The sequence below is a fragment of the Triticum dicoccoides genome, chromosome 5B (genome assembly GCF_002162155.2).
Source record: "Triticum dicoccoides isolate Atlit2015 ecotype Zavitan chromosome 5B, WEW_v2.0, whole genome shotgun sequence".
Classification (NCBI taxonomy): domain Eukaryota; kingdom Viridiplantae; phylum Streptophyta; class Magnoliopsida; order Poales; family Poaceae; genus Triticum; species Triticum dicoccoides.
In genome coordinates, this window is record NC_041389.1 from 460,712,703 (window position 1) to 460,726,490 (window position 13,788).

The window sequence follows — 13,788 nt, forward strand, 5'->3', positions numbered from 1 at the left end:
TTAATTGAAGACATAAAAAATCTTCATGTTAAGTATGAGGAACTTGAAAGTCGTCATGAAATGCTCTCAACAACTCATGAAAAGCTTTCCTATGATTATCTTCAAAGGAAGCAAGAACTTGAGAAATTGAGAGCAGTTCATGAAGATCTTCAAAAAGAAAACGAGTCACTTCATATAGACAGAAGACTTACCCGAGTCACCCTAACGCCAATGTTTTGCAGGGAAATCATACTCAGATGTATGAATATGAGCGCGTTTCTTCAAACCGCTATGTTCATAAAACTAAGAACTTTTCTTCTTATTCATATGAGTATTATTCTCCTCTTGCAAGGCTATTTGCTAGGGCTCCAAAGCTGAAGTTCTCAGATGCTGCACTTAGACTCATTGCTTCGAAGCCACCCCTGAAAATGTGGGTGGTTAAGAAGACTTAACTCTCTTTTGCAGGGAAAGGTCTCCGGCCGGAAATCAAAGGCATCTGATGCTATTGCTGGGGACCTAAAACATCTTGTGGGGCCCAAGATAAAATGCCCAAATGGTCTTCCTATGTATTTTGTTTCTGAATCGCTTGCCAATCATCCTATCTGTCCTAACCTTGATCTAAGCTTTGATAATCCTCTTGTCCATCAAATGTTTATGCTTCACAATACTCTTGGTGAAGCCTATCCCCCTAACTGTACTGTAGGGTATGACACCAAAGTCTTCAGAATGGATTATGGACAGTGGATGCACTAACCACATGACTGGTGATCGAAGTCTTCTCATGGACTCAACCTTACGTCCATCTGACAAGAGTCACATCACATTTGCTGACACTGGTAAAAGCAAGGTATTGGGTCTAGGTAGAGTTGCAATCTCAAAGGATCAGCACATGGATAAAGTGATGCTTGTTGAATCCCTTGGTTTCAACTTAATGTCTGTCTCAATGCTTTGTGACTTGAACATGATTGTGATATTTGGAAAATATCGTTGCCTTGTTCTAATGGAATCTGACAAGTCTCTAGTCTTTGAAGGGTATCGGAAAGATGATTTGTACATGGTAGATTTCTTAGCAGGACCACATCTTGCCGTATGTCTTCTAGCAAAAGCTTCAGAGTGCTGGCTCTGGCATCGGAGGCTAGGGCATGCTGGCATGAGGAACCTGTACACTCTCGCGAAGAAGAAACACGTCGTAGGCATCGAGGGCATCAAGTTCAAGAAAGATCATCTATGTGGTGCCTGCGAAGCTGGAAAGATGACAAGGGCCAAGCATCCCTTGAAGGCAATCATGACGACATCTCAACCCTTCGAGCTGCTACACACGGACTTATTTGGCCCTACTCACTACTCTACTCTCACTACTACTGCTTGTCTCTAAGGCTTCGTCATTGTTGATGATTATTCAAGATATACTTGGGTGCACATAATCCTCTACAAGACTGAAGTGCAGGATGTCTTCAAACGCTTCACCAACCGTGCCATGAACAACTATGGCGTCAAGATCAAGCATATCATAAGTGACAACGGCACAGAGTTCAAGAACATTGGCCTCAACCTTTACGTGGATACATTGGGCATCACTCATGAGTTTTCAGATCGTACACACCGCAGCAGAATGGCATCATGGAGCGCAAGAACAGAACACTCATTGAGATGGCTCGGGCGATGCTTGATGAATACAAGACTCCAAGAAACTTCTGGCCCGAAGCCATTGATACTGCATGCCATGTCATCAACCGTGTTTATCTTCACAAGCTTCTGAAGAAGACATCCTATGAACTCCTAAATGGTAAGAAGCCAAATGTCAGTTACTTCAGACTATTTGGTGCTAGGTGCTGGATCAAGGATCCACATCACACTTCAAAGTTTGCACCGAAAGCACATGAAGGTTTTATGCTTGGTTACGGAAAGGATTCGCACTCCTACAGAGTCTTCTACCTCTTTCACTATAAAGTGGTTGAAAATGTAGATGTGCGGTTCGATGAGACTAACGGCTCGCAAGAGAGCACCTGCCAAATGTGCTAGATGAAGTTACACCTAGTGAATCCATCAATCTCATGGGAACTGGAGAGATCATACCTTCTAAGCCACAGGCAGAAGAGGAACTTATCATTTCTGCACCTAATCAATCTGAAGACAATACTCAGACTGAAGCCAATCCTCCAAGTGAAGACAATGATCAGCAAGAGCAAAATATTCGTCCAGTTCACCCTCGTGTTGCAAATGAAGTACAAATTGAGAAGATAATTGATAGCATCAATGCACCTGGTCCAGTCACTCGTTCAAGAGCAACACAGCTAACAAATTTCTGTGGGCACTTTACATTTGTCTCAATATCTGAACCCAACAAAGTTGCTGAAGCCTTCATGGAACCTGAATGGATTCAAGCTATGCAAGAAGAGCTTCAACAGTTAAAGCTGAAAAATGTGTGGGCATTAGTCAAACGTCCCGATCCTCGGAAGCACAATATCATTGGCACAAAATGGATCTATCACAACAAGCAAGATGAGCGTGGTCAAGTTGTCAGAAACAAAGCTCGTCTAGTTGCTCAAGGATACACTCAAATCGAAGGGATTGACTTCGATGAAACATTTCCTCCCGTGGCTAGGCTTGAAGCCATTCGCATACTGCTAGCCTATGCAAATCATCACAACATCCTTCTGTATCAAATGGATGTGAAGAGTGCCTTTCTCAACGGCAAGATTGAAGAAGAAGTGTATGTTGCACAACCTCCTGGCCTTGAAGATCCAAAACATCCTGATATGGTATACAAGCTCAACAAGGCAATGTATGGCCTCAAACAAGCCCCTCGCGCTTGGTATGACACACTCAAAGACTTCCTGAAGAGCAAAGGCTTCAAACCTGGTTCCCTGGATCCCACACTCTTCACAAAGACATATGATGGTGAACTGTTCGTGTGCCAAATCTATGTGGATGACATTATCTTCGGCTGCACTGACAAGAGATACAGTGATGAGTTTGGACACATGATGCAAGAGCAATATCAGATTTCCATGATGGGTGAGCTGAAGTTCTTCCTAGGTCTTCAAATTCGTCAGCAAAGCAATGACATCTTTATATCTCAAGAGAAATACCTCAAAGACTTCCTGAAGAAGTTTGGAATGCAAGACTGCAAAGGTTATACGACACCAATGCCAACCAAAAGTGATCTGGGTCCTGACGCCAATGGTAAAGAGTTCGATCAAAAGGTATACCGCTCCATGATTGGTTCTTTACTCCATTTATGTGCATCTAGGCCAGATATAATTCTTAGTGTTTGCATGTGTGCCCGATTCCAAGCGGCACCAAAGGAATCACATCACTTAGCAGTGAAGCGAATTCTTCGACATTTGGCTTACGCCCCAACACTAGGATTATGGTATCCAAAGGGCTCAGAGTTTGATCTAGTTGGATTCTCGGATGCTGATTATGCTGGTGACAATGTTGATCGCAAGTCTACATCAGGCACATGCCACTTTCTGGGTCGATCACTTGTCTGTTAGTCTTCAAAGAAGCGGAACTGTGTATCGCTCTCCACTGCTGAATCTGAATACATTGCTGCTGGATCTTGCTGCGCTCAACTTCTGTGGATGAAGCAAACTCTCGAGGACTATGGTATCCATCTGAAGCAAGTGCCACTCTACTGCGACAATGAACGCGCCATCAAGATTGCCAACAACCCAGTTCAGCACTCGAAGACAAAGCACATTGAAATTCGTCATCACTTTCTCAGAGATCATGTCATGAAGGAAGATATTGATATCATTCACGTCAACACTGAAGAGCAATTGGCAGATATCTTCACAAAGCCCTTGGATGAGAAAAGGTTTTGCAAGTTGCGGTGTGAGCTAAATATCTTAGAATCCTCAAATGTCCTGTGATTAGGCACACATCCTAACACTTATGCATGTTGATGACTTAGATGTGCAACACACAAAGTATTGTATATCTTCAATCAATGAAGACTTACTCTCTAAGTGTGAATACATTAATGCGGAATTTGACTTCGGAGCGCCACGATAATTGTGCGTCGTGTCTGGGTCTAATACTTCCTATACGGTGGGTAACGCCACCACCAAACTTTTGTTTGGAGTGCTTTCTCTTTGTGTTGAATTTGCTAAGTCTTCGCATTTAATTTGTCTTCAACATTGATTTGAGTTCATGATTATCTTCACCTTGTTGATTTGGTCTTACTCAGATATATACATATTTTTGTGTTCTGTCCTCTACAACATTCACTTATAGCTATGTATTCTCGCTTGAATCTTTTGGACTAAGTGAATGTGATTGGACCCTAATCTCTTCTATGCTTCTACCTCAAATTCTATCTATCCAAATCATATGCATTCTATTGAAACCGTCGAATGTCTTCTCTGTGTCCTTGTTAGCAGAAGATACAGAGACAAAAGTTGAATCTGTTTTAAATGCTAAATCCTTATTGCCTGGAACCCGGAGAAGCCGGAACAACCACCCGATAGTCCAGGCGTGCTTGGGAACATGGAACAACTTCTAGTGTGTTGCATGTTCTCCACGTGTCCCTCAGATGTGAACCGCCAGGGGCACCTGCGTAATTGCCCTGTGCTGTCCCTCTCCCTATGAATACACATCACATCACGGTCAAAATCTTTCTTCCACCTTTCCACCTTGACAAACCCTAGCGCCAACGCTAGCTCGCGATGACGCCGGCAACGAAGCGCTTAGCTGCCGCGACCTCGTTGATGCCGTCCTCACGTCGGCCGCAGACCTTGTCTCCTCCGCCGTTGCCGTAGGTGTCTTCCATCGCCAAGTTAGGGCACGGGAGATTGAACTGCTCGACCTCCTACTTCGCTCCGTCTAGCAGTTCTTTGTGTGGTAATTAAAACTCACTTTTTACTGTCTTTTTGATCTGATGGATTCATCCTTATCCACCCAAAAGTGGTTTCTATGTCTACAAATTTGGATCTATCCTATACTGCATCTCATATCCTGCCTAGTATATTCACTTATGCTTCACACATAGTTTGATTCCTCACTTGTACCTATTCTTGGATTCGTACAAATCTGGAACCAACTCCCAACAAATAAGTGAATGTCTTCGCGCTATGAGGTCAATGTCTTCAAAACTGATTTATCTTCAAAATCTTCTGAGAATGCATATGACCTCTTCCCCTTCCCTCGCATCTCTAATGCTGTCATAGGTACATGTCCGTGGGAGAATCCCTTGGTTCTCATAGTCCGCATTCATTTGCAGAATTCTTACAGCATCACATCAATTCTCTCGAAGCTAGTTCTTGTCTGACCAGCAAACGGAAGCCTTTGACAGTTTTGAAGCCATTCAGTCTGAACTACATGGCCACAGAAAAGTCAGCAAGGAAGGGAGGCAGACAGCACCGCGGGGGCACTTCAATGGATTTGCCTGAAGATCTTTATGAGTTGTACAAAACTGATCCTTAAGAGAGCTATGGTCAGTGCAAAACACAAATCCAATTGATTCAAAGATATTGGGCTGAGCAATGGTTCAAGTACAGATTCTTCACCAAGGAATATGATGAAAAAAATGCCATCAAGCGTCCTTGGGGAGATATTCTCTACAAAAATCTTCAACCCAAGACCAAATCTGAAGCTATTGCTCAGGGTTTCTACCCTTGCATGGTCCGTGGACCACAGCCTGTTGATGCCTACCCATCGTCTCTGTTATGGTGTCGTGAAGATAGTTTGTTCAAGCGCAACTACAAGTTTGCCAAGGACTCTGCCGTAAAGAACAAGAAGAGTCTCAGATGCAATTTCAATCCAGGACCTTCTGCTCCTCGGCCTGATGGCACACGTGATGCCAATCCCAATGTCATCGGCCCCTTCAACAACTTTGATGGTCTCCTCTCCTACATCGCCGCTCAGAGGGCCACAGTGGATCAGTCTGGAGATGAAGCTGATTCTGATGAAGCTCCTGCTCCGCCGAAGCCTCAAAAGCAAAACAAACCAAAGGCTTTGAAACTTGCTGCTGAACCAAGCGCTTCGTGTGCGAAGCCTCTGGCCACTGCTCCTCCTGCACCGCTCCACTTCGAAACTTGACATTATTGAACTCACTGCCTTGCCCACTCCAAGTGAACTATATGAACCTGGTTGCCAGCTTCACCGCAATGCTTTGGAGAGCATCTTCCAGAAGCCTGATCCAAACATGAGCCAAATGGTGAGCATGATGAAGCCACTGCCACGTGACGCTAAATATCCAAGGGAATTCTTTGTTGAAGACCTAGAGTATCTGTCCCACACTATTTATCATATCATCAGGCGAACTCTATGGCCTGTCAAAGGACATTCTCCTGCAGGGAAGCTTGAAGGATCAATGAAGACATTGGTTTTCTATATCTTCAATGGCATCAGCTTCAATGCTCAAGACTTCTTCATCAAGCAATTGGATGCATCTGGCTCTGATCTCTTTGGTCTGAAGTTCTATGCTCCATGGGTTATGCGCCTTGTCAAGCTTCACTCTGTTGTTAACTATCAGTCGTCTGCGCTCAACCATCTGATATTCCTGCCAGAGGTTGATATGTCTGTCAAAGCCATATACCCAGAGCCTGCCAAGGAGCCGATTTATCTTCACAATGCCGATCACCAAAGCTTCACTCAACCCATTGAAGGCATTCTTGCGGCTACTCGTGTTTATCCTTTGGCTGGCAATACACGTGCACCCCATTGTGCCCATACTGAAGCCACTGAAAGCACAATTCCTCAAAGGCCTCGGAAGCGTTCTCGTGTTCTCAATGACCGAGAGCTTCTAGTTGCCCTACATCAAAAACAGGATAAGCATCACGACTGGCTGAAGCGTCAGATGCAAAGCCTCTTGGTGGATGTTAATCGCATTCACAACCTTGCCACCAAGAATGCATTTGTCACTCATGAAACCTGTCGGAGGTCATGAAAGAGTCTGACATTGCTCAGTGCTGAAGCTGATCTTCAAGACGATGGCTTCACAGAGAGATTCAAGTTTGATACAACTCCTCCCAGAAACGTTGTCTTGCATCAGACTCCCTCACTCGAAGACTCTGAGTACTCCTCCTCTGCGGTAACTGTTCATGCTAGAGTCATCACTGATGAATATGATGCTACTTCTCCAACTACAACGTTGCCTGTATCGACACTGCACCAAGTTCTTCTGCACCACCGAACCTCAACGACGACCCTACTGCTTCACCTACTCCTCATGGGAACGAGTAGAAACTCTATGTCTTCAAACCTTTTTGGCCCTTCCTGACAAAAGTGGGAGAAGCATATGAGTTGATAGTCTTCAAGCGGGTCCATATGGGTGGTTGCTATACTTTTGCCAAGTGCTTACAACTCTCGCTTTTGATGCATCTGGTTCTTTGAGTTGTAACACTTAAACTTGATGGTCGTCTACTACTTTCTCTGCTATTCTGTGATGTGATGATAAATTCCGCATGAAATCATTTCGCAGACGTCCATTTTTCATTATGCATGCCATTACCTTCGTTATATCCTTTCATGCATGATGAACTATCTTCATTAGTTGAAGATGATCTCCACAAGTACAACCTGCCATGTGCATTTGCATTCAAAAGCAAAATACTTATATGCACATCTTCAGGGGGAGCCTTTTGCTACTTATGAAGACAATATCTTAATCCTTTACAATTTCACATACTTTTATCCACGTTGAAAACTTCAACCAGTTTGTCATCAATCACCAAAAAGGGGGATGATTGTAAGTGCATCTAGTGCCATGCCTAGTTGGTTTTGGAGTATTGACGACAAACCTGGTTGAGGGACTAATGTGTTTGTGAGAATTGCAGGATAACACAGGTAGTAGTCCCTCATTGATTCGGTTTATCTACCGGAGATGACCCCTAAAAATGTGTGAAGACATTGAAGACAATGGTGGTATGTGAAGATATTCACACGAAGATTATGACTCGAGAAGACATTCACGTGAAGACTATGGAGTGCGAAGACATAGCTGTTTCATAGTTTCCTTTTCTTCTTTCTTGAGTCATAGGAACCACCGTACTGTTAAGTGGGGTCCAAGTGAACAAAGTCAGAGTGACTGAACTAGTGCTCAACCAAATCCTATGTCTTCAAGCAAAGACAATGAGAGCAAATCTTATCCAGAGCTGGATGAGTCAGCTTTACTTGTAGCCCAAGTCAAGCTACCGCGTGTGTTTGAAATCTGACCGTTGGAACACGTGTCAGTTCCTTAGTGACCCAGGGTCATTTTGGACAAATCAGGTCGGGTTGCCATGTGGCTATATATAGCCCACCCCCTACACCATAAATTGGTGGCGGCTTAGAGTTAGTACACGGCTTTTGTTGTTTGAGAGCAACCCACCTCCGAAGCATTTGAGAAAGAGATCCTTGCGAGGACAAAGCCCAAAACACCCAGAGCCCAAAGAGTGTTTGGCATCACTGAAGTCTTTCTGTCCGCATGATCTGAAGACTTGTTATACTTGAGGATTGTGAATCCTCCAGCCGGTTAGGTGTCGCATTCTGAGCATCCAAGAGTCATTGTGGATTGCCGGGAACGAAGTCTGTGAAGGTTTGGAAGTCTACCTTGAAGACTTACCAGAGTGATTGGGCGGGGACTAGGTGTCCTTAGTTCAAGGGGAATAAGGTGAAGACGCGGTCTTCTGAGTTAAATCTCAGCCTCCCTAACCAGACGTACAGTTGTCACAACAACTAGAACTGGTCCAACAAATCACTGTCCTCTCCAAGCTACTGGTTCTATCTCTCCCTTCTCTTTACTTATAGTTTGTCTTCGTGAAGTCATTGCCTGTTTGCTTTATCTGTTTGACTTCACAGTGTTACTACTTGTTCTGATTGGCTTTATACTATCTTCCATCCCGATCCATACTGCCTAGCTGCTAATAGTCTTCGTGCTTTCTCTTCATTGAATACTTGACTATGGCTTGCCTAGTGTAGTCTACCTTCCGCTGCATATCAATAGGATCATTTCTATTGTTTGTCTTCAAAACCCCCATGTTTTGAAGACTATCATAAAAATCACCTATTCACCCCCCTCTAGTCGATAACTAGCACTTTCAGTGCCCAGACTCATCTAACCCGATAAAGAGAAAATTCACAAAAAATATTTAAAAATTCAAAAAAAAATCTGGTTTTTGTTTCTTGCATGGAAGATAATTTGGTGCGTTAGGTAGGTTCCAAATTTCAGACCACTTGGACATATGAGTAGCTCTCAACAAAAAAGAAAAATTGTGTCATAACAATACATTTTTTTGCGGGAATGTCAGAACAATACATGACGAGTAAACTTTTTCACAGACCCCAAACTTGTCTTTTTTGCCGAGAGATACTCAGTTGGCCAAATAATTTAAAATTTTGAGCGCACCTCATGCAACAAATTATCAACTATGCAAAAAATCAGAACTTTTTGAAGTTCTCTAGTTTTTTTTGTATTTTCTGTTCATCTGGGGTGCAGCTGAGGCTGGGCACCAAATCATCTCGTCCACTATACATGCAAAACATTGTCTACCCATACACTATACATACATACAAAGTAATTTTAAAAATTAATATAGGAATATAAGAAGGAATTAATCCTAACATATTATATTAGGAATCTTTAGGTTATTATTATTTTTGCTTTTAAAAAACAATATTTTAATTAGAGTCACAAAATAAACCAGTATTTTATGATAATAACTAAAACAAAATCAAGAACTCAAGTTTTTTAAGGAAGAATGAATTTAAGGTATTGGTCTTAGCTTTAATGAAAAAAATAAGGAGAAAAATTTGCACACATTTGAACAGAAAATTCACATTTTCACAGTATACAAGAATATGCATATAATAGTTTATTTTTTTTGGACTCCAACGAAATTGGCACGCATATTATATATGACCTGCATGTGTATGTAGGAGATTAATTATCTTACTTATGTCGATGACATCGCCTCAGAATGTATATGCACGAATACATCAAAGATGAATTGCATCTCATATTAATATTACATGTGCGTGCGCATACACACAACGCGCATTCGCCCACAAGCACGACATGCACGTGTGCATCCACATGAGTGCGCACACATACAAGCACACACACGCCCCATATCCACATACACACACATACACACGAAAAAAGAAAAAAAAAGAAAAAAAATAGAGAAACATAAAATTAGAAAAGGTGGCAAGATTGTAAAGAAAAAACTAGCCTACTGTAGAATTATAAAAGCATGGGTCTAATCCCAAATGAGTGGAGCGACATATTTTTCGTGACCCATTTGTCTTTTGCTACTACTCCTTTTGTTCCGAAATACTTCATCGTGGCATTACTTTATGTACTAGATTAGAAAAGGAATCAACTCAAGAAAAAGAAACAAAAACAATTGACATACGCATAAAGAAAATACGAACAAAACAAAATGGGCTGAAATCTTCACCCTGGGAGCTCCTTCAAGGCTTATAAAGGGAAACATCTAGCCCACAAAAATAATCCACTGAAAAGGATTTCTGCCGTAGGAAAAAAAACTGGCTGGCCAATTGAGGAACATACGAACTGAAAAATCGTCTTTTTGAAAGATAAAAAGATTTCATGTGCCTGGCTAATAGCAAACACGTTTTAACTTTGTTTTATCTACACTTGTTTTACCTAAAATCTAAAAGTGCATATGCACTATTTTGAGAAAACGAGCGGCCAGCTCCTGGCCGCTCGATCTCGCCCGTATCGTCACGCATGTGGCCAGGTGCCACCTGGTCGGGGCTCACTATGTGGCTTCCCGAGTTCGGTCTACGGCCTCCTCGACATCCGGTGTTCTCCATCGTCGACCCCCACCGCCACTCCGTCAGGACCACCTTTCTCTCCACCAACGCCGCCGCCGACCACCTGTCCGCCTTGGATCCGTCCATTCAATGGGTGGCCGCTGTTGCATCTGCTCGGATCCGGCAGCTCGGTGGAGATCCACGGCGGGAGGTCGAGGAGGTTGCTACACGGGAGGTCGTCGTGCTACTCATGGTGGTGGTGCTCCTCACCGTCGGCCTCCAGCTCCTGCTGCTGATGGTGCTACGGCCAGCTACGGCCACTCCTCCCCCGACATCGCAGACCCAACAGATCAAAGTGGCGTGGCCCGAGCAGCCAGTTCATCTCATGGCGGCGCGGCGCGGAGGAAGGCGTGCGGGGAAGGGGCGGGGAACAGGGAGGGGGCGGAGAAGGGTAGGGTGAAGAAGAGGTCGAGCGGGAGCGGAAGGAGATCGAGGTCGTGGGGACGGGGGAAGACGAAGGTGGAGGGGGAGGATGGTTCTTTCGTGCTCAACATCGGGTGGTCGGCGCTGTGGTTCCAGACGAGAGATGTAGCCCGTGAGGTGAAAACTCGTGTTGTGCTGCTAACCATCCTAAATTCTGCTTCTCAAGTTCCTGTTCAGCAAGTTTCAGTTTCTCTCATTAGTATACATCAATTCATTTGATCTAGCAATATCGATTGTTTTTCTTTTGATTTCACTCTGCAGCTCCCTAACTGTTGCTTCTTGGTGCACAACAGCTTGATTAGCTGTAAAAAGCAGTTGTTCTTTTGGACTTGGTCTCTGAACGCCGGGTGTGTGAGGTTGCTGTGTATTCTTCGCCTGTGCACTGTAATACATAATTTAGCCAGCAGGAAGGTGGGTTCAGTTCAGCTCTTTTCTTGCAGTAGTATATTCAGTGTGATGGAATTCAGTAAAACTTGTCAGTACTAGTTCTTATCTGTAATATTATGCGACAGAATTTTATTACTGCCATTTAATCAGTTGGCTATGTCATGGATGTGTGTCATTGAGCCGCCTCAAGGGAGATACAATACAAGTTACCAGTGCTGAACATTGACGACGAGTAGAAGCCACAATATACAGGTGTGTATGACAGATGATAGCAAGTGCATTTCTTGTGTGTATTGTGGCAATTCTATACTTTTGTCTTGTGATTTTGTATGTCAATTGACGAACGCACACTCTATTTCGTGTGTGTATTGTGGCTACTTCCGTGCTTTTGTCTTCCAACGACATCAGCCTATATATTCTGTAAATTATCTTCTCAGATTTTATGAAGACCATAAGGAGAATTGCACAACCATACTTTTAGAGTTGCACATTTGACTGTGTGTAGTTGGCCGGGATAGCTGTAGAAGTTTTTTTTTTAGCATCAGTACAGACACAAGCGCTCATATACACGTGCATACACTCACCCCTATGAACGCACACACGCACACCCTACCCCTATGAGCACCTCCGAAAGACTGAGCCGGCATATCATCTTGAGATTTACGAAGCCACTGTAGGCGCCTCGTCGTCGACGGGAACGTCTCCTCCCACTAAAAGCACATCGCCGGAAATTCTGAAATAAATCCAGGAATAATGCGAGCACCAGGATTTGAACCCTGGTGGGTTGGGAATACCACTGTCCACCTAACCATCTCAACCACAGGTTGATTCGCGGTAGCTGTAGAAGTTGCACATCCTACTGAAAGGGGTAGTATGGGTGGCGGTGTGCGCAACGGTGCTTGAGGTGGGGCTGACAAATCCATTGTAGCTTGGTAAGCAAGTCGTCAGGGAGACCCCGGCCATGGAGCTGGAGCAGAAGCGCCACCGCCTCACCATGTTTCTATTTTTTTTCTCCCACCGCCTCGTCATGTCCTATTTTTTTCAAGGTGATAGAGCTAGAAAGATGTCATCAACGAGAAGCCATGCAAAGTTGCACAACCATGGTTTTTTTTAAGTTGCACATCCACTGTCAAACAGTTGGCCGAAACAATTGTCGAAGTTGCACACTCTCGTCCGTGTAATCACACACGCACAGTCATGGAGGTGCACACATGTTGACATAGACGCACGTGCATAGTCGCATGTGTGCGGTCGTGTAAATCATATTCATGTAGTGTGTGTGTGTGTGGTGTTTTTGATTGCACACTCATATGTGCCCTGTTGTCAAGGGTATGCGTTTGTACAGGAGTTTGCAAATCAGAAAGGTACATATCCTAGTTGGCTTAGCCACACTTATGCAGTTGCATAGGTGAGGGCTATCTAGTTGCACAGTTGACGGCTAGTTTAGTTTTGGCTCCAGTGCCTAAATCATGTTAGGCAGTGTGTATGCTATATTTTTTGATTGCACACTCATGTGTGCCCAGTTGGCTATACAGCGCATCAAGTTGCACACATTCTTTTTGTTTTATATGTGTGCTTTGAAAAATTATCATGAGTTGCTTACCTCAGGACAATTTTTATATAAATTGTTTTCCCATTTGAAAGTGCTAGTTATCGACTAGAGGGGGGGTGAATAGGCGATTTTTATCAAAGTCTTCAAAACGTGGAAGTTTCGAAGACAAACAATAGAAATGACCTAATTGATATGCAACGGAAGATATACTACAACAAGCAAGCCATAGTCAAGTATGCAATAATGTGAAAGTACAAAGACTAATAGCAGCTTGGTAGTAAGGATCAGGATGAAAGATAGTATGAAGCCAATCAACAATAGCAGTCAAGCAATGAAGTCAAACAGGTATGACAATCAGGCAATGACTTCACGAAGACAAACTTAAGGTAACGGGAGTTAGAGGATAGAACCAGTCACTTGTTGAAGACACAGGATTTGTTGGACCAGTTCCAGTTGCTGTGACAACTGTACATCTGGTTAGGGAGGCCGAGATTCAACTCAGAAGACCGCGTCTTCACCTTATTCCCCTTGAGCTAAGGACACACAGTCCTCGCCCAATCACTCTGGTAAGTCTTCAAGGTAGACTCCCAAACCTTCACAGACTATGTTCACCGGAGATCCACAATGACTCTTGGATGCTCAAAACGCGACGCCTAACCGGCTGGAGGATACACAGTCCT

At 43.7% G+C, this 13,788-nt stretch overlaps 1 long non-coding RNA gene across 1 annotated transcript; it reads left to right on the plus strand.

Moving 5' to 3' along the window:
• Nucleotides 1-11,167: 11,167 nt before the first annotated feature.
• Nucleotides 11,168-11,697, plus strand: LOC119305755. Its single transcript, XR_005148763.1, has 2 exons — nucleotides 11,168-11,286; nucleotides 11,463-11,697. It is a non-coding gene; the product is annotated as an uncharacterized LOC119305755 (long non-coding RNA).
• Nucleotides 11,698-13,788: the final 2,091 nt, after the last annotated feature.